Here is a 27,387-nt window from a genome sequence, read left to right as displayed (position 1 = left end):
AGAGTATTAGTTTTACTTCTAGTCATTGGTGACCCTGGTCAAAATTTAATAAACAAAATTGTTATCGTGTATTAATATTTTTACATATTTTTTTAAAAATAAAAGTAAGACAAAATTTACCTATATCAATATTATCAAAAATAGTTTTCATTTCAGGGTCATTCCAGATTTTATCTTCTTGACTATTTAAACTTGAAAATCCAGTTCCAAGGACATTATCCACAATGTTGTCAACAACTTTATCCAACAAATTTTCATTTTAAGTTTGTTGAATAGTCTCTTCATGATTATTTGTTTCTTCAGCATCATCATCTTTTTTCTCTTCATCATTGTCATTTTCATTGTTCTTTCCATCTTTCTCTTTTACTTCAGTTTCACTTTCTTTTTTATTCTTATCTCCATCATTATTTATTGCTTCATTCTCTGCTTCATTTGAATCAAGCAAGTAATCCACTTCCGGTTGACTTCCATCATTATCATTTTCTTCTTCATGATTTTCTTCTTCATCTTCATTTTCTTTTTGATCATTTGTTTTTTGACCCATTATTGGTGTCAAATTGATACCTTCAACTCCAGTTTCATTACTTGGAAATTCAAAAAGTGTTGTGCTTTCAGTTTTTTCTCCAACAATTATATTTGTCATCTTTTCTTTGAAAATCCTAAAACTTTCCTTTTTAGGGAACTTTGTTATCGCATCATTGAGATTTGAATTCAGCTTTTCCTTCATCCTCTCAAAACTATTAAGCATTTTAGATATTTTTGATTCATATGCCTATGTAATAAAAAGAAGTATGATTAGAGATTAATATAAGAATTTAATGTAATCATATATTATTAACATGTTCAAACTAATTACCTCAACATAATGATATTCATCTTTATCAGAATCACTGTCTTCAAGATCTGTATCTCCTTCATCTTGTTCATTAACAAATTCTTCATTTAATTCTTCAAGTCCAAATCTACCTTCTTCTTGTTCAAATGTCTCTCGATATCTAATCTTCTCTGAACTCCAATAACAAATTGTTGGACGTTTACATGTTATTGTTAAATCTTCTGAGTGGATGTTATCAGCATAGAACAACTGCACATAAATGATAACTGATTAATATTCATATATGAATAACTAATGTAAAGAATTACATGTGAACAAGTATATTTTTCTTATTCATATATGAATATGTGATATTCAGTTATGAATAATTAATATTATTAAAAATTGAGTATAAACATTATAATAACTTACCACCAAGAAAGCTGAAGGTCCAACAAAGTAGCTGTTATCTGAGTATGGTATGTATGAGTTCTTTGTTTTGACAAGACAGTCCAAAACATAGCTGCACCAATCTATGTTGCTGATATCTGTTTTTCTTGAAATATAACTCAAAGGAAACAGGTTGCATCTTCCCATTGATGTTGACTCACAAAATTTGTTGACAAAAAGAACTAAGAAGTTCAATTTGAAATTGAAATCAGCTTCTGTGGTATTAACGATAACTTTTTTGATCGCATTCAATCGGATGATTGATCCTTCTTGAAACTGTTGCTTCCATTCATCATAACTAGTATCATCTTTAGGCCATTGATCAAGTTGTGTAAGTATGGTTCCACTTATTGGAATGCCCAACATGTCATGAACAGACTGTGATGTTACTTTCAGTTCCTTTCCTTCAAAATCTATCAGCATTCTCTCAGAATCAAATTTTTGAAGAATATAAAATCCCAGCTTCAGTGGTATATCTGTGATTTTCATTTTTAGCAAACTTCCAAAACCCATAGATCTTACACACTCTTTTTGTTTTTTGCTCAACCCAAGGATTATAGATAGTAATGCCTCTGGTGAACATCTGTTTTTCATCGAGTAAAATTCCTTTACCACTAGTTTTTTTTCTCTTTCTTGATTGGTGACTCCTTTTTTTTACCTTCTTTGATGGACGACTACTTTCAAAATCTGATTCTGAATCATGTAGTTGTCGTTTTTCAGGAGTTTTCCTTTTTGATGGACTTTTTCTTCTTTGATGCTTTCTTTTCTTTGGTGTTTTTGTTTCTTTTTTATCTGGTAAATGAAAACATATAATATTTGAATAAGTTATTGACATATGAATATGATATATGCTCGTTGATTTATGAATATTTATTTACTACAAAAATATAACTAGTATATACAATTTTATTCATATATGAATATATTAGATATGATAGGAATTTTGTACCTTTCGCATTTTTCCTCTTCAAATCTGTTTCTATCATTGTTGTGGGGTCTTTATCAGAAATACAAATCTTCTTACCTTCATGAATTAGTGAGTAGAATATAAATAATTTTGGAATACATTTTACAAAGAAAATATTTTATATTCATAAATGAATAAATGAAGATAACAGTTATATATATATATATATATATATATATATATATATATATATATATATATATATATATATATATATATATGTCACACCCCAAAACCGAAACGACGGAAACGTTCTGGGGCGGAGGACTTCATGTACAGTATCACAACAAAGCATAATAGTAAACAAGCAACAACATCATCCACTGCATTAATAACATAATTTTAATACAAGCGTGTTCTGTATAGTTTATAAGACACCAAAAATATGAATCAAAATAAGAGATGAGTCTTGAATGTTCTCCATCTTCTCAAAAGCTTCATCGGTACCTGTCTACTGATGACCTGAGAATACAAGTTATTTTGAAAGAGTTTATCAGCATTAAAGCTGGTGAATTCATAAGTATTTAGTGCCATGGTTTGTATGAAAATGTTTGTAACAACGTAATGTAAGTGTTTTTGAAATGTTTGTAAAAGTTGCAATTGTTTATACTTCCTAGAAAATCCTATATTTTCTACTGAAATGTAGTCCTTTACCAAGACCCGACTTTTGTATGTTTGTTCTTTTGTAAATGTATGAGTTTTCCCAAGTATAGCTATCATTATTAAAATATAGTTTACATTAACATTTATGTGAGAAGATCACAAAGTAAATACAATAGGGAAAATAACGTTTTATCTCAGCAGTGACACTACTGACTGTAAAGTGATAAAATGAAGACTCCAAGTCGTATTAAATGTACTATACTCCTTGGGGAGTCTTATTGCCTTTAATTCTTATCCGATTAATTAAAGGTTTAGATGTGAACTAGTTTGTAACCATGCTGATTGACGACTGAATACATGACGGCCTTTCAGTGTCATAAAATAGTGAGGTGACATTTTGTCACCCCTTGGTCTTACCGGTTGGGACTGTAGCTAGCAGTCGGGGTGTGGGAGTGTCTCTCCCGTATAGATCTATACACACGATGCCCGCTCTCCCTCCAGGAGACTCTGGTTATAATACGATACAACAATGCCTTGTTGTATCCGAAAATAGTATTTCACATTCTAATTATCGTATTCTAATGTTTGTGTAGTATATTCTCCTGTATGGTATAGTGTTAGTTCTCTTAGTTTCTCATTATAGTATGTTCTCTTGTATAGTGTATAGTATGTACTGTTTCTCGTTATAGTACGTTTGTAATGACTCATAAATGTACTGACTATTGTATGTTTCGTTGTACTAGTAATAGTGAGTAGTAATCTCTTAAACTATACCTATTATAGTTTACTAGTAATGTTGTTTGTATGGCTGAGTGTTTTGAACTGAAATAACAGCTTTTATGTCTATACATATATACAAAATATATAACTAAGGATCAAACGACACTCGGACAAACAACAGGGTACTCTAAGTCCACAACCAAACAAGGAACAGGAAATAAAGTGAGTTATCAGTTCTAAGTCCTTCAAACCTTACTTATATAACTATGTATGCATTAGACATGGTTTGACAATATATACATTTGAAAAGTTAAAAGAAAAAGGTTTGGCATATAAGAACAAGTTTCATAAAGTGTTTATTATGTAAAAGAGTTTGATAAACATTTTGAAGTAGTTTGTTTGATAAAGCAGTTAAAAGTATAGTAAATCCATTTGTTTGACAGTTATTAATCACATGTGATTGATATAATAACAATAATGTTTCAACTTGTATCCCCCCCCCCCATGAAAGCATTTAAAATCATTTGAAAGGTTGATTAAGGGGTATAAACTCACCTGTAGTGAGTGGTTTGGATGGAAGTAAAGACACCCTAGGACATAGAAAACACTTTGATTCAAGTGCTAGAAGTACAAAGGGTTGTATCTAAGGGTTGTAGGGCCTCACATTGGAGTTTACGTCCCACGGGTAAACCCCCATGAGTTTACGGCCCATGGTTTTACGGCCCTATGAGTTTACGGTCGTAAACTCATGGTATCTTGTACCATTTTGATGTTTAAGGTCCTATACTCATCTTGGAAGTGTTCTAGGCTTAGTTTCAAAGCTTAGGAAGGTGTTGTGGCAACTTTGCACCACAAACTAGGGTTTACGGCCAAGGGAGATTGCCTTGGCCGTAAACACCCTTTTGATCATGATTTCTTGATGTTTTCTAGATGTTTAACATGTGATTCTAGTATACAACAAGATAAGGGTAGTGTACTTACGTTTTGAAGGCAAATGGGGGGTGTTTTCGGCCCAAAACACTTAAGTGTTCTTGGCGTTCTTGATGATCTTGAAGATCTAGACCCAATAAGATGAATTTGTGGATGAAATCAAGAGTAAAACAAGGAGAAGTGATGTATTAACACATAGATGGAATGATTTACTTACATTTTTGATGTTTGGAAGCAAAAACACTATGATCCTTGGGAGAGAAATCCGATTTCTAGGCTTGGAAGGGTGGAAAATGATTGAAAATGACTAAGGATCATATATATAGTATGGAGTTTACGGCCACCATGAGTTTACGGCCGTAAACTCATGGTCCTTGGCCGTAAACTCCTCTTTTGAGGGCTTATGGCTTGCTTGATAGGTTACAATTTCAATTGGCACTTCCATTTACTTATTCTTTTGATGTACTAAGCTCAGAATGCTCAAACAGACTCTAAACAGTGCTAAAAGTTAGCAGAAGCAAGTCTGACATTGATTGAAATGTAGGGTTTTGTACAAGATAGAAATTTCGGGTTGTCACAATATATATATATATATATATATATATATATATATATATATATACATATATATATATATATATATATATATATATAGGTTTAGGTTCTATAGAAAACAAAAAACCCTAAAAATCATTAAAATGCATAAAAAAAATACTTAGAGATCACAAAACTTTTTTTTGAATTATTTTTTTCAAAAAATCGCAACTTTTAGGTCAAAATCGTTGAAAAAAAATTTTGAAAATTTTTTTTTTTTACAAAAAAAAAATGATTTTTTATTTATTTTTTTTCAGCGAAATTGTAAAAAATGCTGCGATTTTTTGATAAAAAAATTCAAAATTTTTTTTTGTGATGTCTTGGTATTTTTTTATGCATTTTTATAATTTTTAGGGTTTTTTTAGGGTTTTTTTGTTTTCCAAATAACCCTTCCCTATATATATATATATATATATATATATATATATATATATATACATATATATATATATATATATATATATATATATATATATATATATATATATATATATATATATATATATGAACATAAATGTATGAATAATTGTTTCAATAAAGATTAGCTTTTGAATACAAACAAAGCTAAGCCATATACATTTATTATCATATGAATACTGGAATTCAATAGTTTTTTTATTATAAAAATATCTAGATTGTGACTGAATTATTCATATGTTAATAGAAGAAAATTATAGCTGGGATATATAAGTTATTCATAAATGAATATAACAGATGTATATATATTTATGTTGTTCCAAAACAAAACAACATAAAGGTATGGGTACTTGTTTCCATTCACATATGATTAGCTTTTGAATACAAACAAAGCTAAGCCATATATTTATTCATATATGAATACAAGAATTCAATAGTTTTTTTTAATATAAAACATATACAGATTGAATTATTCATATGTTAATAGAAGAAAATTATAGGTGGGATATACAAGTTATTTATAAATTATAGCAGGGATATAAAAGATATGATATGTATTTTATACCTTTTTGATTTTTCTGCATTGATCGTGTTTCTCTCATTGTTGGTGAATCTTTATCGGAAATGTTAGTTTTCTTACCTTCATTCAATAGTGAGTAGAAGATAAATGAGTTTGATATTCACAAATGAATATTTGAATAAAACATATATATTCATGTTTTTTATTCACATATGAATATGTATGTTATATTCATATGTGAATAGAGCATATATAAGTCATTTTTGTTTTATTCATATTTGAATAATGTATATATGACAGCAAATTATGTTCTATTCATATGTGAATATAACATACATATTCACAAATGAATATTTGAATAAAACATATATATATATATATATATATATATATATATATATATATATATATATATATATATATTCATACTTTTTATTCACATCTGAATATGTATGTTATATTCATATGTGAATAGAACATATATAAGTCATTTTTGTTGTATTCATATTTGAATTTTGTATATATGACAGCAAATTATGTTCTATTCATATATGAATATAACATACATATTCACAAATGAATATTTGAATAAAACATATATATATATATATATATATATATATATATATATATATATATATATATATATATATATATACCATTATATAAACCATACATAATAATGTCTTAAGTACAAATTTTAAAGGCAAAGGTACAAAAAATTAAGCATGTTATCTTAAAATACAAGGAAAGTTGATCTGGACCGTTGAATATTATTTGAATGGTGGGGATTAAAAACACAGGACTGTCACACGGATTTCCAACGTGTTATAATCCAAGGCGGACAATTCAAATATTTTTGAGATCGAATTTTCATATGTCTGGAACCAAAATGGCGTTTATTTCTCTTTCTCGCTCGCTCCATTCAACATCAGGACAAACCATTCTTCCTGAAAACCTTAGCCGCTAGCAATCTCTCCTTCATTATGTCCTATGTTGGACCGCCAACAAATCCTTTGTTCATTGGTCATGTCTGGTTCTTAGAAGTTCCGATTCAGGTAAGAATCCTCTTCTTGATTTCCTTTATTTCTCTCTCTCTAAAAACACCGATTATCTCGAATTGTTCAGGTTATCATCTAAATCCCATCCCCACCTACGCAACGATTACAGTGGATTCAGAGATAACTTGCATCCCAACAACGATTAAACACCACTGCATCAATCGACTCCTTTTTCTTACTTCTTATTTGTTTGTATCCTCAAATGGAATCACAAATCAAAGCTTCCAAATCTAAGCTGGAGTTTTTGAGGTATAGATCGATTTTTTGAGTTTATATTTTGTTTTTTGGTAGTTTATTTTAACCCCTTTTTCTCCAAACCTCAATAGCAGGTCTTGAAGATATGGTTTTTTGAATAATAGCTTTCCCAGGTATGAAGATTCTGTATCGTTTAATCGATATGGGCCTCAGATTTGTCAATACACCTTGGTCTTTCTCGCTTTCTCCCTCTTTGTCTTTCGCTGAAAACCACCACCCTCTCTCTACAGGTATAGGTTTAATTTTATGTTTGTGTGGATTTAGTGCATTTGGGTCTAGATCTCTATATATGTATGATTAACTGTGCATGTATGTTTAATTATGTGTGTATGTCGATTTCGTAGGTCTGCACATCAGCCTCTTTTTGGGCAAGAGACGCCTCAATCAGAGAGAAATCATGGTAAGCTTGCCTTTAACATATTTTTTAACGATAATGGTCTGTTTGTTTACCGATTTTGCTGTGGTTTTCAGTTTTATGTGCTAGGAATCAAAAGAAACTTCAATTCTTCCAAGATTTTGCTGGAAAGGTTTGTTTTTTTACTTGGTTTCATTTTGTTGTTCTGTATGTTAACCGATATTTGACCCAAATCCAAATAATTGGAACTTCAGTCAATATCAAATAACTAGAATTTCAGTCAAAATGATTTGAATGGTCTGAAATTAGGGCTCTTACAAAGAAAATGAGGACGCAAGGTTCAGCCCCAAAACAGCTTATTGTGCCTTCGTTGTTGTTACCATCAGAATACACATACCAAGATGACACCTTCAATTTATTTCATTTTGTGTGGTTGTAATTTATTTTAAATATTTGAATTATACATAAATCATTCAACATGCTAACTGATATAGTCTTTTGTATGGGTTTTTAGGTGATGAATGGATGTTGTTCTGATTTGATCTTCATTGATGGATTTCTTCTCTAGATCTAATTATTGGTATATTACTTTTGAATACAAATGTTTTCTTCTGAAGAACTTAAGTCTAGAATCTTAGGACCTGGAAAGTGGAAACCTGAATACATGAAGGATCTGAATTATGTGTGTGCTTAACAGATGAACTTGAAATTGGAGGTTTGAAGAAGGTTGGAGACGATGGTAGAAAAAAATGCGATGCAGAGGTATGTGTAGGTGTCCATGTATGTGTGTGTGTATATGTTTGTATGTGTTTGTCTGTATCTATATGTAGGTGTATGTATGTATGTGTGTGTTTCTGTATCTATACGTATGTGTATCTAATGTTGATGTTTATAAGTACTACATAGGAAGAAGAAATGATAATGAAAAGATGTGACAACCACCACATTTGACCAGAAGGTGAGCTTTTTACTCATTACTGTTCCATCTTGTGGTTTTGATTCTACTGGTATGTGTAATTTGTAGACATTTTATGTCCTTTTTTTCATTTAAAGTATGTAAATTTACTTTTGATCAATTGTATTACTATTTGATTTCACATATATGCGAATATTGTTGATGGGTTTTTTATTTCTAAGTTGATACCCCTTTTATTTGTCTTTTCTTAGACCTTCAACATATTTGTTTTCTTTGAATCTTGATTTGTTCATTTGCTTTAGAAGGACTCCAAATTTCATGTTGATCACAACTAAGATGAAAAGGCATATTATTATTCACAGGCGGTTATAAGTTATATGTTCCAATTTTTTACTTCGGATTCAATGCTAATAGATATGCTAAAATCAAGATTATCATGGTTGGATCTGTAGGTGTAGATGTGGATACCGTTGCCAGGATGCCATTGATGTTGTTATTGTTATTATGCTTGTTGATCCCAATTCAATGAGTCATCTATGCAAAATCCAGTTGTTTCACAGACAATTCATAATCTACTTCAAACCCAGGGAACATGAATGAGGTACTTATTTTACTCATGTTTCTTTTCTTTTTTGTGAGGTTGTGTAGTTACTAAAAATATTTATTGTTTTTAGATACTCGCGATGAATCCACCGATGTGAATATGCTTGAATCAAACCCACAAAGGTGAATGCTCTGTTAGCATTTCTTAAATCTTATTTGAACTTTGGACAGTTTTTTTATCATATCTGTTGAGTTGTTCCATATTTTTGTTGAAACTTTCTACCGGATTGACATGAAAGCGTTCACTAAAGAAGCATGTTGGTTAGGTTATATTAACATGTTTAATTGTAAAGTATAATTTACATAATGAAATAGAATAAAAATTATGGCCTTGATTGCTTTTTCCATTACATTGATACCATCAAAACTGTTTATGGCCATTTAATGGTCTAAATATTTTTTTGCAATACATTCTCGTCAAAGTTCCAGTGTTCTCAAATCAAATGCAAGATCATAGTTTTCATAATTTGTAATTTTTTTTAAACCAATAATGATTTGTTGTGTGTTTGGACTAAAAAGTTGATTGATCATATTAAATTTATAAGGAGAAAAGCAAATAATACAAAAAAATTGAATTTATTGTTGGGGGCTTACTTCTTCCTGTTTTGCAGATTGAAATATGAAAGACGACAAAGAAATAAAGTTGACGATGTTCTTTTTTTTAATTATGTGATTTATTGTTTTTAATTTCTATTCAATTTTTGTGAAATTTTTGTTTTTCTTTTTAAATTATGTGAATTATGTTTTTTTTTCCTTTTCAGTTTATATGAAACTATAAGCATATTTGAGTTGATAGATTATGTTAAAACTTTTCCCAAAAAATATCCATTACAAAAATTATTAAAGAAAATTTATCAATTACCAAAGAAATTTTAATTACCAAGGAAAGTTATGAATGATAGTTTTTCATTAGTTATTTTAACTTAATAATATTAGATTTTTTTTTTCAAAACCTTTTAACGATTTGAGTCTAAATTGTAGTTTTTCATAAAATGTTTAATTAACCCATTAGATTTTAATCTCAAGTTGAGTTTTTCTGTCTAAATGATAGTTTTTCATAAGACATTTAGTCAACCCCTTAGATAAAGTTGATTTTTTGAACGAAATATATAGTTATTAGGAATTTAATCAAACGATTAAAATTTTAACTTCATGTTTTAGTCAAACCATACCTATTTCCACAAATATAAATCTTAATATCTACAACATACAAAAAATCAAAGTAGTAAGTTGTGTTTTATAAAACAAATCAAATAAATAATCATCTTATTTATATCAATTAATCTTTTATTAAAATAAGGATTGCTTTCATAAAATTTGAAACAAAGTAGTCATTTTAGTATATTACCTCTACCTAATATTAGTTATGTCTATTTTTATTTTATAAATGATTTCCAATATATTTTTATTTTTATTTTGATCCGCTAACGTACTTATATTTATAAGCCGGAATGATCTATGAAAATTATTAAAGGTAACTAATCAGTGCCGAAAAATATTCGCCAAAAAAACTATTTGTCGCCGCTGCATCTTGAAACCATCTGTCGGAAGGGAATGAATATCCATCCAGAAACCATTAGCCAAAAATAAACTATTCATCTAATCGTCGTCCGCTAGCAGATAAAGAGTAATAGACGGAAATTAGTACTTGTTGCCCCTCTAGAGATAGCTGATTATCGAAAGGAAACAATTTGACGATCGCCGAAATGACACTTTCGTTCGGAAACAAATCGCCGGAATAAAACAAATCGCCGCCGCCGCATCGCGCGGGTACGCTATATATATATATATATATATATATATATATATATATATATATATATATATATATATATATATATATATATATATATATATATATATATATTCATATTTTTTATTCACATATGAATTTGTATGTTTTATTCATATGTGAATAGAACATATATAAGTCATTTTTGTTGTATTCATATTTGAATATTAGTTTTTCTTGTGTTCAGAAGTAAACAAAACACATCTAAGTTAATCAGATCTTAATGGAATAACTATTTTATTTACCTTTTTGATTTGTTTTTGTTTTTCGTTTATATATATGCTTCATTGTTGGTGTTGTTTCTGTAATGGTAAGTAGTTAATATTAGGAAAACGTAAGCGAAATGTGAAGTAACGTTTATATTTTGACAGAAAGTTGTGAATAAGTATGAAAAATGAAGAGAAGATGTAAAATCATTTGTATATCAATTAATAATGGATGATTCTTACAAAAATTTCAAGTAAATCAAGTAATAACGAGGGAGGGTTACGAGAATGAACGATTATCACAAAATTTGAAGTAAACAATCTAGTTTGAAGAATGAACAGTGTAAAAACAAAATTTTTAGTTATAAATCAAGTAATAATGAACGAAGATTACGAAAAATTTCAAGCAATCAAGTGATAATTTTAGAAATTATTAGAAATCGTTAAAAATTGAAGAAAAAAACGCCGATGGTTACCTTTCATAGTCAAGAGTGAGGAAATGGTTTCGTTCATGTTTTCATCGGAAGACATTTTTCTTCGTTTTTACTCTTATCGATGTTGAGAATCGTTTACGTTACTGAATGTTTCTGCAAATGGTTTTTGTGTTATGGGGTATCGAAGAGGGAAATGATGGTTTTCTGTCGAAATTTGATGTGTGATGAAATTACTCAAGTGCCCTAACGGTTTAATGTTTTTGGGTTATTTACAAATTTGTCACCGCTCATTAATATATTTGGATTATTTACAAGTTTGCCACCGCGCGTTTTTTTAGCTAATTAAATGATTGGCTAAGAATGGTTCCCCCATTCTCAACCTTTTTTTTTCTCGATTGAACCCTCCTCTCCTCTCTCTCTCTCTCTCTCTCTCTCTCTCTATATATATATATATATATATATATATATATATATATACTAGGTTTAAACCCGTGGAACTCCACGGTTGATAAATTGAAATAGAATTATACTTTTGATAGTGTAATAAAAAAAGATATCAAATTTTAGAAATAATGAAGAATAATGATATTATAATTAATATGAATAAATCAAATACAATAAAGTATTATAAATTCCCAAAAACGTCCTTATAAACGACATTGGAAGTTTTATTTGTGAGAGTATCATATTTATCTAAAATTAACAATTTTAATCCGTCCCTGCTTTGAACTCTAGGTTTAAATCCGTGAAACCACGATTGACAAAAAGAAATTCAGTTTTTATAATTCGAAATCGGTAATGACTAATCAAATATTTGCAAAAAAATTATTAATTTACAAGAATAGAAGTTTGGTTAGTAAGTTTATAATATTGTTTTAAAATAAATATATAATCTATTATGAATATCAAATTTACGTTTTGTAAATTTAGATATTTAATAAAATCATGAGTTTGTAAGATGTAATATACATTTGAGTATAGTGAAAAAAAAAACAATAAATCATGGAAATGAGATTAAATTATTGAAATAACATTGATATGTTGATATATGACAAGTTAAACATGACAGTAATATAATAAACATATATGAACACAAAACTGAAAATAATAATCTTGTACAATAAAATATACAATGTAATGCAATGTACTTTCTTTGGGTCAAGACTAATGATAAAATAAGCATATTGTACAATGAAATATACAATGTAGTAGAATGAAAGTAAGGAAAAATATAAGAAACATATATGAATACAAAATTAAAAAAATAAATTATTAATGGGACAAAGTGAAAGACCAGTAAAATACAAAATATAAATTTTATATACTGGTATAGAAAAATGAATTTAGCAAGAAACATATACATCACAGAAATACACACACAAATACATGTAATATTTATAATATTTAATATAAATGGATAAATATATAAAATGATTATAAAAAATATATCCATATAACAACAATTACAAATAATTATTTGGCTTGTGTTTTAAGTTATGTTATTTTTCTCTTTTAAATTATATAAAAAAGATATAGAAAATGGTGAAAGCACATTCATTCACGAAAACATAAATTGTTATTTGATTTATCAACCAATTATAAAATATATAAAAAAGAAAAAAAATAATATTAATGGGTTTTAGATTTGGTTATTTTAAATAGTAAAATAAGTAAATAAAAGAAGAAAAAAAGGAAATCAAAACCTGCTTGCCTCATGTTCCATTGGAAGCAGTGAATAAGAACATAAAACAAAAAAAAAAGTGCTTGTGTGTATCGTGTGTTTCATATACGATCAGAAGAAAAAAAAAAAAAAAAGAGGAAGGGGAAGCCAAAGTCAGGCTCCTCATCGAAAAAGATGGTTGCGAAGCAACACGGAAACCCCTTGTCCCTCCTCTATGTGGTGCTTGATGGAGGACTGAAACCGAGAAATAAAAGCAAGAGCAGTGGTGAGGGGTGGTCGTTGGGGATGTTACAGCCGACCAGTAGCGGTGTCGTTGGTCCAGATGAGGCTGGTGGTGGTCGGACTCCATTTTTTCTCAATCTTAAATCTCCAATTCCTGTCATGGATTCAGTTCATGGAAGGTAATTTTGAACACATATCATTTACAGAAACAACACCATTTATGCATTGTACTTTTAAAACAATGTTGAATTTCTAATTTTAATTCGTATTTGCAGGTCTCACTAAAAATGTTTTCATGAAAAACATATTCAAATAAGATGCATAAAGGATTATCTTATTCAAAACGGATTAACCAGGTGTGTTTTATCTCGACAGCTGTGATAATTATTTTTATGTCCCTGATCTTATACATTATAGACTATATTATAGAGTATGATTATGAAGCAAATAAAGGAGAAGATGAGTACCTGATTGAGTATGCAGTCCACAAAAAAAACATCGATGAGTATACCTGGAGATATGAGAAACAGAAAGCAAACACCAGTGATGAAATCGATTATGAATGTGGATGAAAAAATAACATGTAAAAGGTAAAGAACATTGTAGTCTTCTTAACCCGATGATGAAAATCGATCTATGAAATTGTGTTGAAACAGAAACGTAAAGACGAAAGAAAAGATGTATATATAATCGATATTAATTATGTTATTGTTATTTTAAAGAAATTTAATCATTTCCCTGATTTATTGCCATTGATACCGTATGGTAATCAAACAGTAGATACGGTAAATCATTAGATAGAGATGTATAAATTTAAAACTCATTTTTCTCCAGAATTGTAGGAGATATATATGGTATAATTGAAAAAAAAATGAAAGTTGGCATTTGAAAAATGCAGAAAAATAAGGGCACGATTATATTTTGAAATGAAGGGTAAGGTTGGAATTTCAGTTAGAAGATTTGAGCGGGAAAAATGAAGGTGGAGGAGCTAAAAGAATGCCAGGTGGCGGGTTTGGCAGGTTTTGTACTGTTTTATTAGAATATATATATATATATATATATATATATATATATATATATATATATATATATATATATATATATTTCTTCTGCATCCTCTATTCTAACTAGACCGACTAAAAATATGTTTATTATTATTTTTTTTCGACATAACTCTTTCTTTAGTTCACTTTAATTTCTTCCACTTTTACTCCCCAAATCTCATTTATTTTCCTTCTCTTTCGAGACCTCCGTGTTACTGCCTGGGATTAATATTCGATAATCATAAGGAAATCAGGATTATATGGAATCGTTTATCTCTATCCAACATCATTATTTTTCAGATTTTAAAAATCCATCCTTATCCCTGTTTTTCGTATCATGTTATCTTTTTTTCACCGTTGTAAAAGGATCTATGCACTTCCTTTCACCTTCCTCCACTATCAGCCACCTGTTAGATTAATTCAGAAAAATAAGGATAAATGGTATATTTGGAACATTACCATATTTTGGTTTGGTGTTCATCTCATGTGTAACTTTTTGAGCTTGATTAGGTTACTACTTAGTTAGTATATTTAAATGTAATTGTTGATGTTATTTCTTTCAGATCTTTCCTCAATAAAAAACGTACGCAACAAGTTTTTTTTATTCTTCCGCTTATTCCTCTGTACGTCCTTCTTCAACTTTCCCTCCTGTTCCTCTGCATGTTTATTTTAACTTGGTGCACAAGAGCCACCACCGGTGAATCGAGAATGACGATTTTAGCAAAAATTCTCACTGCTATGTTCCTCCTCTTCTTCTTCCCTGCACCATTGAAGGCTGATATCATATCCGTGAAGCTCCGATTTGATAACAGACATATGATCCTTTTCTCGGAGTTCGAATTCTCACAGGCCGGCTACGTATCTTTCGGGATATCCTCCGTTAGTGTCACCTCCACCTCATCACGTCAACCTGATCCTTCACGTATTGGTTTCGTCCTTCAATCACATGAACTACAAAACCAACACCCCTTAGAATTCCAACAAAATACTATTTGCCCCTTGGATTTCAAATTAAACTCGGTCCTCTTTACCTTCCTGATCCTCAGTTTTCATTCAATAAATCATACCATATTACATATCCCGGTATGAACTCACTCTTCTTCGTAAATTGCAAAAACGAATCCATGGTGACCATGGATGGTCGTGCAGAGCTCTACAACATCGATGATGGCACCACCAAAAACTATTTATCAGCAGGGCTAACACAGCTCCCGTTTCTTTACTTCTTTGCCTCCTTCATTTATTTATGTTTTCTAGGGTTTTGGATCTTATTATGCTTCAAGAACCAGCAATGTTTTCACAGAGCCCATTTACTAATGGGTGGGTTGCTTGTTATGAATTTTGTTCAGTTCATCTGTTTGGCGGCGGATCTCTACTGTGTGAAGGTTACAGGCACTCCTCATGGATTGGATGTCTTGTTTTATATCTTTCAGCTTATAAGGACTGTGCTTTTGTTCACCATGATCGTGTTGATCAGTACTGGATGGTGTTTTTGGAAGCCATTGTTGGAAGGAAAGGAAAAGTTAGTTTTGATGATTGTGATCCTACTTCAGCTTTGGGCTAATGTATATTCTATATTAGCATGGAAAGTCGCCGGACCTTATAATAAAGACTGGATAGAGTGGATCCAAGATTCTGCAGGGGTAGATATCATCTGTTGCTTTGTTATTTTCGTCCCTATGGTGTGGTCAAGTAAATGGTTGAAGGAGAATAGCGAGAATGATGGGAATACTGCTATGAATGCTATGAATGGGGTGAGGTTGGGTTTATTTGGGTTGGTAGTTTTTCTATATGTGCTCTTTACGAGGGTTTTGGCTCTTGTATTTTTTTCTGGATGGGTGAATTATGGGGTACAGGAAATCAGCATTCTTGTATTATGTATGGTGATGTTTTATATTTTCAGGCCATCTGATTATGATGAAGACAAAGCAGCCAAGTACTTGGCTGCGTGGAAATCGAGTGACCCTTCTTGTTTTGATATTTTTGATATTCTTAGTAATGTATAGGTGATACGGCAGCTGAATCTTCAAGTAGTTTTTCTCAGAACAATTTGATGTGTAACGCCTGTTTGCACACTTGCATTTGTAAATTATCATCCTTAATACTTTTGGATTATTTCTATGAACATTCTTCCCATTTATTCACACTTCACTTTTTCTTGGATTTAGAACATGAACTCTTTACTAATCTTTATTTATTTTTTCTTTCTATTTAGAAAACAACAAAGGAACTTAATTTATTTTATTTTTGCTGATCATACGCATAACAATTTTAATTCTGTAAATTCTACAAACCAAGGCCGACTTATACAGGGTGCACATTATGAAGGTGATTCCGGATCCTCGTAGAATAGCAATCATGAATTTCATTCGATTTTATATATATATATATATATATATATATATATATATATATATATATATATATATATATATATATATATATATATATATATATATATATATATATATATATATATATATATATATATATATATATATACTAGCCGTCTACCTGCGCAAAGCGGCGGGCAGCGAATAGTTTGATCTCTTTAGAGTTAAAACCATTTTGCGTTCACTTCGAGAAATGAATATTAAATGACATCTATTTTTCAAGAGCATTATCATACCATATTAAGGGGGTGTTTGGCTAAGCTTTTTTAAAACAACTTATTAGGTTCCACATCACTATAAGTTAAAAAAGTGTTTGGATTAAAATAACTTATTCCAGTGGGGAACCTCTAATACGTTATTTTTTCATAAGTTACCCTACACTTACTTATTAACTTATAAGCTAATAAACTAATAAGCAATAAGTTTTTTTGCCAAACACCCCCTAAATGGTTATTACTTCCATTTATACATACCCAAACCACTTGTACTGTTTATCGTCCTCTTTTTTTTTTCGTTTTCCTTAATTCCTTTATTAATTTAATGTCCTACTAAGTAAAATGCTAAAATATATAAATAATAGTTTATAAAAATAAACCTTTAAAATATCAGGTGTTGTGATTCAAAAGTCGATAAATAGGCCTTTGAGAAGGCCAAAATACTCAAGTGTCAACTTGTTCATTGTGATTTTAAACCAAGTTTGGTCACAAATTAAAACATTTTTAACGATGGTATGTAATTCAAGGATTCATATTGATTTAGGTTCTCGAAACCTTAAAATATTGAACAAAATCTATATAGAACCTTATAATAAGGACAATAATCACCGTAATCAAGAAGTCCATGTGATGAAACTTGATATTATAAGGACCAATGATGAAAAAGGTTTCATTTTTAGACTAAACAAGATGAAAAATATACAAACTACCTTAATCATGTCAAATCTTGTGTTTAACCGTTCTTTATTGCAAAAGTAAGATGCCAAAATATACAAACTAATGATAATACAATGCTCTAACTGGCCCTCTTGGTTGAGTTCTTTGAACCTGCAAAGCCAACACATTAAAGAAACATAGTAAAAACCTTTTTAGGAACAAACCTGATATAATAAAGCCTTCACCCAATATATTTATAAGATAAAAATACAAAAAGTTAAAAATGATGAAATCAATTACAAGTAAGGATTAAAATAATAAACCTGTTAAGATAAGGCCTTTGCCCTATCCAGTCTCAAAATCATTTTCTTGATCCATTTTTTATGCATATTGATATCGTTATTGATAAAGCCTCTTGTACAAAATGGTTTGTCCGAACCTAAATAATATGTAGATCAAGATACACATGAATTTCTAGCAACCTTACATGGTTAGCCCCAACCCTTTCAGAAGTTCTAATCAAATTTCCAATCCATTCATCTTCAATGACCAACACTATGGTTTATACGACCTTCTTTTCAAGTTTCTAGACATCCTAGGGCAGCTTCAGCAAGAAGCCTTCTACATACATAATAATAAAATTAACAATGAAGACCTAATATCATTAATCATAAAAGAAGATCAAATATAAAGTAATAAAAACCCCAATTCTTGGACTGAAGCGACAAAAAAAAAAAAAAAAAAAAAACTAAGAATGGGATTTACCAGTTTCACTTGTCTGAAAGTTAATTATCAAGGGAAGAAGAGCCGTATAGACTTTCTGGTGGGCTAATGGTCAATTTTCAATGAGTTGAGGCGGGTGAGGAAGTGAGGAAATAGAAAGCAAGGTATTCTCAGATAGATGGAGAAGATTAGGGTCCGTGGATTGAGAGTGAGGTTTTCTACCATTCCCAGAACCATCACATCCATAAGAAGATCAAAAAAAAAATCAAGTTTTTTGAAATCAAAGCATGTCTAGGTCAAAAATGTCACCTGAAAGTGGAGCAATGAAAACACTTTGTTGACATATCTGCAACAACAGAAATCCGAGCTTTCTGTTACCAAAAAATCACATACAAATTGATCATATGTCTAAATAAGGGGAGAGGTAAACAAAATCTTGAAGCTCTATCATTTGATGTGTAGCAAATAACAACTCCAAATAAGATCTGGGTGTTTTGATTTGCGATTCCAACTCAAGATACAGACAAATAAGAAGTACTAGGAAGGAGTCGCCTGATGCGGTGGTGTCTGATGGTTTTGACAGCGATGATGGTTGATCTTGTGAATACAATGGTGGCTGATGTTATTGGTGAAGACATGTGAGAATATAGGGGTGCAAGATAACCTGAACGATTCGAGATCATCATTGTGTTTAGAGAGAGAAAAAAGGATTCAAGAAGAGGATTCTTGCCTAACTATGATAGAATTTCAGATCTTCAACATCAAAAATATAACATGCTATACTTTGCAAAATGTTGTAAAACCTCCATTAACAATAGATTCACGGTAGGCTTTATAGCAGGGGATGTAAGAAAGAGCCATCTGTAGGAGGGATATTTGAATCAACATGTATTTTCTGGTGGTTTCAAATTTTGAATTATCCGAAATTCAGGGAAGGAGATAGAATTTGTTGAGAAATTAAGGATTCAAAACACAGGTTAAAATTTAATATTATTTTATTGATGACTACTTGTACTATTAGCTTAATGATTTGAACGTCTTAAAAAAATAATATTATTATATTTAATCTATTTTTAGAAATAGTGAGATTTCTTTTATAAGATAATAAAGATATATATATATATATATATATATATATATATATATATATATATATATATATATAAAAGTTCAATTGAGAACCATAATTATTGGTTCTCCAAGAAACCAATTTTTTTTTTCAAGATTTAGAGCTTATTGTTTATAAAAAAATACTAAAAATTTCTAAATTCATAACTTTACATTGTGAATGCTAAATAATAAATTATATATTTTTTTGGGTTCACCGTGTGAATTCTGATTCACAGTGTTCGTCCAATGGCTGTTTTGAGTGAATGTACCGGAGAAAACAACTGAAATCTTGATCTAGGGTTGAGATTTGTTACTGTACGTTTGTTATGTTTCTTTCCTTCTTCTTCTTATATCTCGATTGTTGTTGTTGGGTTTGTCTGAAATATTTGTTGATGTCAATTCAGGTGGTGGTGAAGGGCAGTTCACCAGATCAGAAAAAATGATTTATGGGTTCGTGAATGATTTCTAGGTTTGTGAATGTGATGTTCTTGTTCTTGAAATCAGGAAAAAATGAGTGTTCTTGAGATTCATATTCATATTAATGTATGTATGTTTTTAGTTCTAATAGACTTCACAACTAATGAGATTGAGCTTTGTTTTCTTTGTTTAAATCAAATTAATCTTGATGTATGTGTAACTGTGTATTTGTGTGTTTGAAGTCTGGAACATTTGTAAACTTAATCTAATAAACTGAACAAAATCGATAAAAGTGAAGGTTTTTCGCTTTGCAAATCCACTTCCAGACATGTTTTAATTTTGTTTGTGGTAATATTAAACCTAGAGAGAGAGAAAAAAAAAATTTATTTTGTTTTATTTTTAGTTACCGGTAATAAAACAAAAAAATTCAAATCAAATTGGACCATTGATGCTAACCCAAACCGTTTTGGCCCAAACATGCTAGTTTTAACATACTACATGGACCATTCTTGCAATTTTTTCTATGAATTAACCAGAACAGTTTAGCATTTAAATGTCAATGCAAAGCACCATATAAACCTAAATTTATTGTTGAAAGGTGGTATATATGTTTGACTTGAAAGTCAAATGGCAAGATTCAAATATAAGGGCTACAATCTATATTACCTGCAAGTATATATGCAACTGATCAAATGCAAATAAGACATCATATACTTCGAAATGGTTTTATTTGGTTGGATTCAAAATACATTGTTATTTAAGTTGTATCATTTTTTTTTGTCGATTGTCACTTTTCCTTTTAGTATTTTGATATTACAAATTACCTATTTTTAGTTGTCTTTTTAATTTAAGGAAAATATGTTGCTATTTTTACTTAATATATACCTTACCAGTTTCAGTCTAATGTGTGGCTATTTCCATACGTAAAACATATAAGGTATGTACTAGGGATGAGCATTTGGACTGGGAACCGCCGGAACCGGTACTGGAACCGGAATCAGAACCGAATAGAACCGATCGGGCTGGGACCGGGACGATATTCTTGTGGATTTTTGAAACCGAGAACCAGTAAGAAACGGAACCAGTAGAACCGGCAAAAACCGAAACCGTATATTTTTATTTCTCGAGGACCAGTTCTAGCATTGAAGACACGACAAGAACCGGTAGCAACCGGAACCGGCAGAACCGATGGTCCGGTTATGTTTCAATTTTCCACCAAGTTCGGTTCCCAGGCCGGTTCCGGCCGGGCCGATTCCGGCCGGGCCGATTCTGATGCTCATAGCTAGTATGTACAAAATATTAGGAATGCACTTTCTTATTATATATTACTTACATACCCGAACAAATTTATTTACAGACCTTGGACCTTTAACCAAAATCTATAGACCATTTTCTGAAGAAAAAAAATTATAAATAAGAAAAGTTTTTTCGGAAACTTTTATAAATATGAACTCCGTTTCTACAAAAAGGTAAAGTAATGTTTGTTCAGATAAAAGAGAAATCTCCAAAAAAAAGTCTCAAACCTTTGGGAAAAGTTTCTATTTAGCCAAGAATTTTTTTAATAGAAAAACCTAAGGGAGACATGAACGTGCGTCTCTCGTTATTGGAGCTTTTTAGTTTTTTAAAACGAAGCAAGGAGTATTAGATCTTGTGTCCCTTCTTTACCAAACAAGGCACCTTCAATTCAACAGGAGGAATTACGTGACTTTGTTCCATAGTTTTAAATTCATTTATTATTATTATTATTATTATTATTATTATTATAAGCGAAAATCATTAAAAAAATTAAATTCTTTTTTATCAATATTATTACATAAATAAAAATATAAATATATTTTAAACACGTGTTTATATGTAAAAAAATATATAAATATAATAAATACATAAAGAAAATGTATTTGTGTGTTTTTATACTTTAAAAAGAGTTTTTAAAGTTTGTTTTTCCAATTAAACGTATTTATACATATTTTTCCCAATTAAATGTATTTATAAAAAATATTTATAAATACATTTAATTGGAAAAAAAATTAAAAACCGTTTTTAAAATATAAAAAGATATAAATACATTCTCTCTATGTATTAATTACATTTATATGTTTTTTACACATAAATACGTATTTAAAATGTATTTATATATTTATTTATTTAATAATATTGATAAAAATGAATTTTTTTATTATTTTCGCTTATAATAATAATAATAATAATAATAATAATAATAATAAATGAATTTAAACTTTAGCAAATAATAGTTATATATAATACTAATGGCATAAAGTCTATGTAATTCCTCCGGTTGAATTGTTAAGGTGCTTTTTTTTGGGACGCAAGATCGAATCCACCTTGCTTCGTTTTAAAAAAAATAAAAAGTTTCAGTATTTGATAGATATATATATATATATAGGAGCGAAGGATTAAAATCAGATAAAGCCTTTGGCTCCGTTGGTATGTAGTTGGCTTTGTGGAAGGGGAGATGCAGGTTTGGGTCTCCCTCCCTGCATTTTCAAAAAAAAAATCTGATTTTTTATATTAGTAAGAAAAGAGCTGACATTCCACGTCAATAGTGTTTCTAAGGTGGAGTGCCACGGTGACAACCTAAATAGGTTTAAATGGATTAAAGTGTAAGAATTTATTGATTTATTGAGTTTTTCTAATAAAAAAAATTCGAAACTAAATTGAAACTTTTGCTAAAAATTTAGGATTTTTCTGGAGATTTCCAGATAAAATTTTGAAAATATAGTGACTTTTTTGAAAATTTCTTCCTTGAAAAGCTACTAAATACAAGTTTTGTATTTGAAAATCTATATAAGTTAGAAAAAACAGAATATACTTATAATATGTTTTTGTGTTTAAAATATTATAACATGTTGGAAAGTATTTAATGTTTATACCATTTTTTATATCATTTCTATCAATTTGATATAAAAAAATGTTATAGGCTCGAATTGGTATAAGTAAATATTTGTCGAGGTGCCCATGTTTGCGAAGTAAGTTTAAATAGGAAATGATTGGGATCTATGCAGGATTTTAAGATAAGGGGGGCTTTGACAATCAAAAGTTATTAAATAATTAGGAGGGGCTATGAACAAATTTTGATGAATCGATAGGCTATAAATCAGTAATTAAAATAAAAATAAATGTGATGAAGGTGGTGTGATTACGTAGGGCTCAATTTTGATTATCTCTTATATGTTATTGCACTCATTGTTTTTTCACTATAAGAATTGTTTTTTAATAAATAACCTATTAAGTTCAAGTGGATGTGAACCTAAGTATGATGATATGAATTATAAGTTGTTGCAAAGTTAAAGGTTAGTAAATGTAATATTCAACAAAATAGATATGAAAATAATCGGTAAAAATAAAGCTATATTTACTCTTTTGTAGTTTGCTCATGGTGAAAGCAAATGAACCGTAAATAGCCTCACAAAACACCCTACAAATTTATACATATATATATATATATATATATATATATATATATATATATATATATATATAATTAGGAGTAGTGGACATTATCTCTAAATATTATTAAAAGAGAACCTTTAATTCACCAATGAAGCAATCAAGGCCCTTGATTGTATTTCAATCATATGATTTTCACCATTAGATCAAATTGATGACATCATCTTCTCAAAATAGAATTCAAACATTTAATTATAGAATCTTTAAATTTACCAATTACATTTCAATCACAATTACATTAAATTATGGAATCTTTAATTATAGAATCTATTCATATTTAATTATAGAATCTATTCATACTTTTGAAAATATATTTCACAATTCGGGCATAATTACATTTAATTGTAGAATCTTTAAAATCAGCATTATGTTATCAATTAAAGCATATCATTCTATTTATATATGAGATATCGGTTTCTCCATAAATCTGGCCAAAAATATGAATAACCGCCTCCATCTTTCTCCTCTATTTTTCTCTTAAACCAGAATTCCTAATCCTCTTCTTCTTCGTGTCAATGGTTGTGCTTCAATTAATGTTTTGTGTGTTCATAACAGAATGTAGCACCATAAGGTGGTTCCTTTTTCTCATGTATTCTTAGAATTTGCATATTGCCTCTTCTTTGCATCTCCAATTATCACACCTCTGTTTTGGCTTCACACAAATCTCTACAAACTGAAGCAAGCATCTCCTTCAAGACATCTTTTGACGATCTATGTCCTCATTAACCCTAATTAATATTGTTCATAATTTAATTCCATTATTTATAGTTTTTGGCTTCAAAATTTAAACCTGATTAGTTTTTTCTTTTTAAAAAAACTCATTAAATAAACATATCAATAATTATGTTATCTTTAATATATATTAAAACAAAAATCTTATGATATCATCTGAAACAATTTGGGTCATTGATTGCATTTCAATCTTATGTTTTTGTGACAACCGTCAAATTTCGGTCAAGTCAAAGTCAAACAAAGTCAACAAGTTAAACCGGTCAACTCCAATAACCCTTGTATGTTAGGGTTTACGTTATGTAATCACTATACAATTCGCTATTTTAATGAGAAATCATCATTTGGAAAGTTCATGTGTTTGATTTTCCTTAGCCTTAACAGTGCTAAACAACGAACCAAAGCGATAAAACACTATTGCACAATCATCGGGATTGTGTACGACACTAAAACACGGTTTAACGGGGTTTACGAACCTTGCGTTGTGAAGCCGGACACTCAAATTAATCACAAACGAAACCTCTCTAAATCGTTTTCACTCTATCTCTTTCTATTTGAAATCTCTCCCAAATCTCTCTCGCAGACGACCCCTTTTTACCGGTTTTTCGACTACGACTTCGTTTTAACTCCGTTTTTCATTATTTTAACGTGGGATTTTCACCAAAAACTTTATTTTATAAACTAAGGCCCCAAAATATATAAATCTCCAGGGTTTTTATAAAAATGTATTAAAAGAATTGGTGGTTGGACTAATTATTGAGGGAATATTTGCTTTTCCTTATTTTATGACAAAAGCAAGCCACCACCACCTCACTCTATGATCATCCACTCTTTCCCACTACTCTTTGTCACCTTAGTGGACCTTTACACCCAATCTCCAGCTCTTCCCACGTTCTAAGAGCTGGAGGATTGATCCTCTCTCCTCATTCTCCATAAAGTTCTTTCATTCTACACTTAGCAACCAAAGGACTCTCCAAAATTCTCTCATCTTTTCTCTCAACTTCAAGAACTTCAAGGCTTTCTCCAGGGATTTCTTCCTTCAATTAGTAAGTATCTTCATCATTCACATAATTATTAAACTTCATTCTACTCAAATCATTGATATCTTACACAAATTCCATCTTATTCGGTGTTAGATTCTCGAATCATCAAGACATCTTCTTAGTGTTCTTGGGTTGAACACTTCCTCTATCTCACTTTCATCTACTGAAATCACATAAGGCGAGTTCATACCCCTACATTTACATGTTTTCTTAAGTTTTAAGGGGGGAATACAAGTAAAATCATCAAGAACACAATTAAACTTTTTCTAACAGATTACATCAGAAAAGATGGACTTTAATCACAGACTGTTTTGGTCAACTTAAATATTTTAGTTTTCAAAACTGTTCCAGGTGCAAGTAGTTCAAACTCTTAGCTTTAAAATGGCTACTTGCACATCTCCATATGATGTTTCTACAATTTATGGTGATTTTTACAAAACTGCCTATCATTTCAGAGGCAAACCTGGACCAGCCTGTGATTATGGACATTTTGACCTCTGTTAGAGATCACTAAAAATCATGATAAAATTTATGAACAAACTAGACTCATATTCCAAACTCTCATAATTTGTGGATTTGGATTTGGAGCTTTGATGATTTTTCTATAAATTTTCTAAAAACAGTAACAGAAACTGTATTCAACGAAAAGTTGCTGTCAATTTCATTTCACCTTGTAACATGTTGAGCAAGGTGTATATCTTTATGTGATTATATGTTATTGCAATATATGACATTTTATCTTAATATTTAGACACACATCAATTTACAAATGGATTTGGACATATAAAATATAAAGAATAACAAGTGATTATAATCAAAGTACAACCGATACATTCAAACATTTAATAAACTATTTTGAATATAGTTTGCATACATTACTACGTACTACCCTTGGTTGATAAAATATAATAGGTATAGTTTATGATACATTACATAACACATACATTTAAAAAGGGTACATTTATACAAAGGATATTTTCATTAAGCAAGGTACGGCCATATGGTACCAAGTTTTCATAACACGTAATTCCGTTAATGACTTTGTGAGACATTTACTTCAAATTACCATTAAGTCCTGTATTGTAACCAGAGTCTCCTTGAGGGAGAGCGTGATAGTTGTGTATAGATCTATATTGGGTTTGACAAACCCACACCTAAACTGCATGCAACAGTTAGACCGATAGGTCTGGGGTGACAAATGTCATAACATTTCCGACGCCCGAAGAACGTCGTTTTAGGCAACCTTGGTCATAGCATGGTTATAATAAACTCACACAAAGTATTAATAAATATTGGAATTTACGGGAACTTCATTAAAATTAAACGAGTTTATGTCGATTTAAACTTACATTATTTATTATAAGTAAGAAAAGTTACTTATACATTTCGGTCTTTGAATTTAAGACTACATATACATTTTAAGGAAAATATTGGATTTTCTAAAACAAATACTACTTTTACAAACGAAAGGCTTTTAATAATACCAAACAAAAGCTTATGAACTCACCAACCTTTGTGTTGACACTCTTTCAAAACAACTTGTATTCTCAGGAAATCATTAAACAGGTAACCAAGTGCTTTTGAGGATGGGGCGCTAAGGCGTCTACTATTTCATATTTTGTCAACATATTGTAATTGATTCGTAAACATTTAATTCATACAATGATGTAACTTTTTCAATTATATATATGTTGGTTGTGTTTGCTTCAATTACTATTACAATTGTTGTTATGATACTATACATGAAGTCCTCCACCCCTGGACGTTTCCGCCATCCTTGGTTTGGGGGTGTGACAGATTGGTATCAGAGCATAGTTTATAGTGAATTAAGTATATCAAACCACATAAGATATACAAACTATAAACACAATTGGGACTAATAGTCTCTGATTTGTGCATTTTTCAAATAAATATACTCTTAGAAAATAAATGATTTTCTTGATTAAAGTATACATACATACATTACATGCTCACATGGTATCATAACTAGCGAAAACATAAAGCAAAAGAAGAAGAGTTGAACATTTTGAGTATGCCTTAGTATATGTG

General features: G+C 29.9%; 1 long non-coding RNA gene and 1 pseudogene across 1 annotated transcript; both read left to right on the top strand.

Moving 5' to 3' along the window:
* The first annotated feature begins 8,498 nt into the window (after positions 1 to 8,498).
* On the top strand, positions 8,499 to 9,439 carry LOC145163108 (uncharacterized). The gene is made up of 3 exons (XR_013739564.1): positions 8,499 to 8,644; positions 9,055 to 9,203; positions 9,277 to 9,439. It is a non-coding gene; the product is annotated as an uncharacterized LOC145163108 (long non-coding RNA).
* A 5,852-nt stretch (positions 9,440 to 15,291) lies between these two features.
* On the top strand, positions 15,292 to 16,589 carry LOC145164816 (protein CANDIDATE G-PROTEIN COUPLED RECEPTOR 7 pseudogene; annotated as a pseudogene).
* The last annotated feature ends 10,798 nt before the right edge of the window (positions 16,590 to 27,387 follow it).

The sequence above is a fragment of the Lactuca virosa genome, chromosome 3 (assembly GCF_052849685.1).
Source record: "Lactuca virosa cultivar CGN04683 chromosome 3, Lactuca_virosa_CGN04683_v6, whole genome shotgun sequence".
In the NCBI taxonomy this organism is placed as follows: domain Eukaryota; kingdom Viridiplantae; phylum Streptophyta; class Magnoliopsida; order Asterales; family Asteraceae; genus Lactuca; species Lactuca virosa.
Note: the sequence above shows the minus strand (reverse complement) of the source record. Positions and strands in the feature narration are given on the sequence as shown.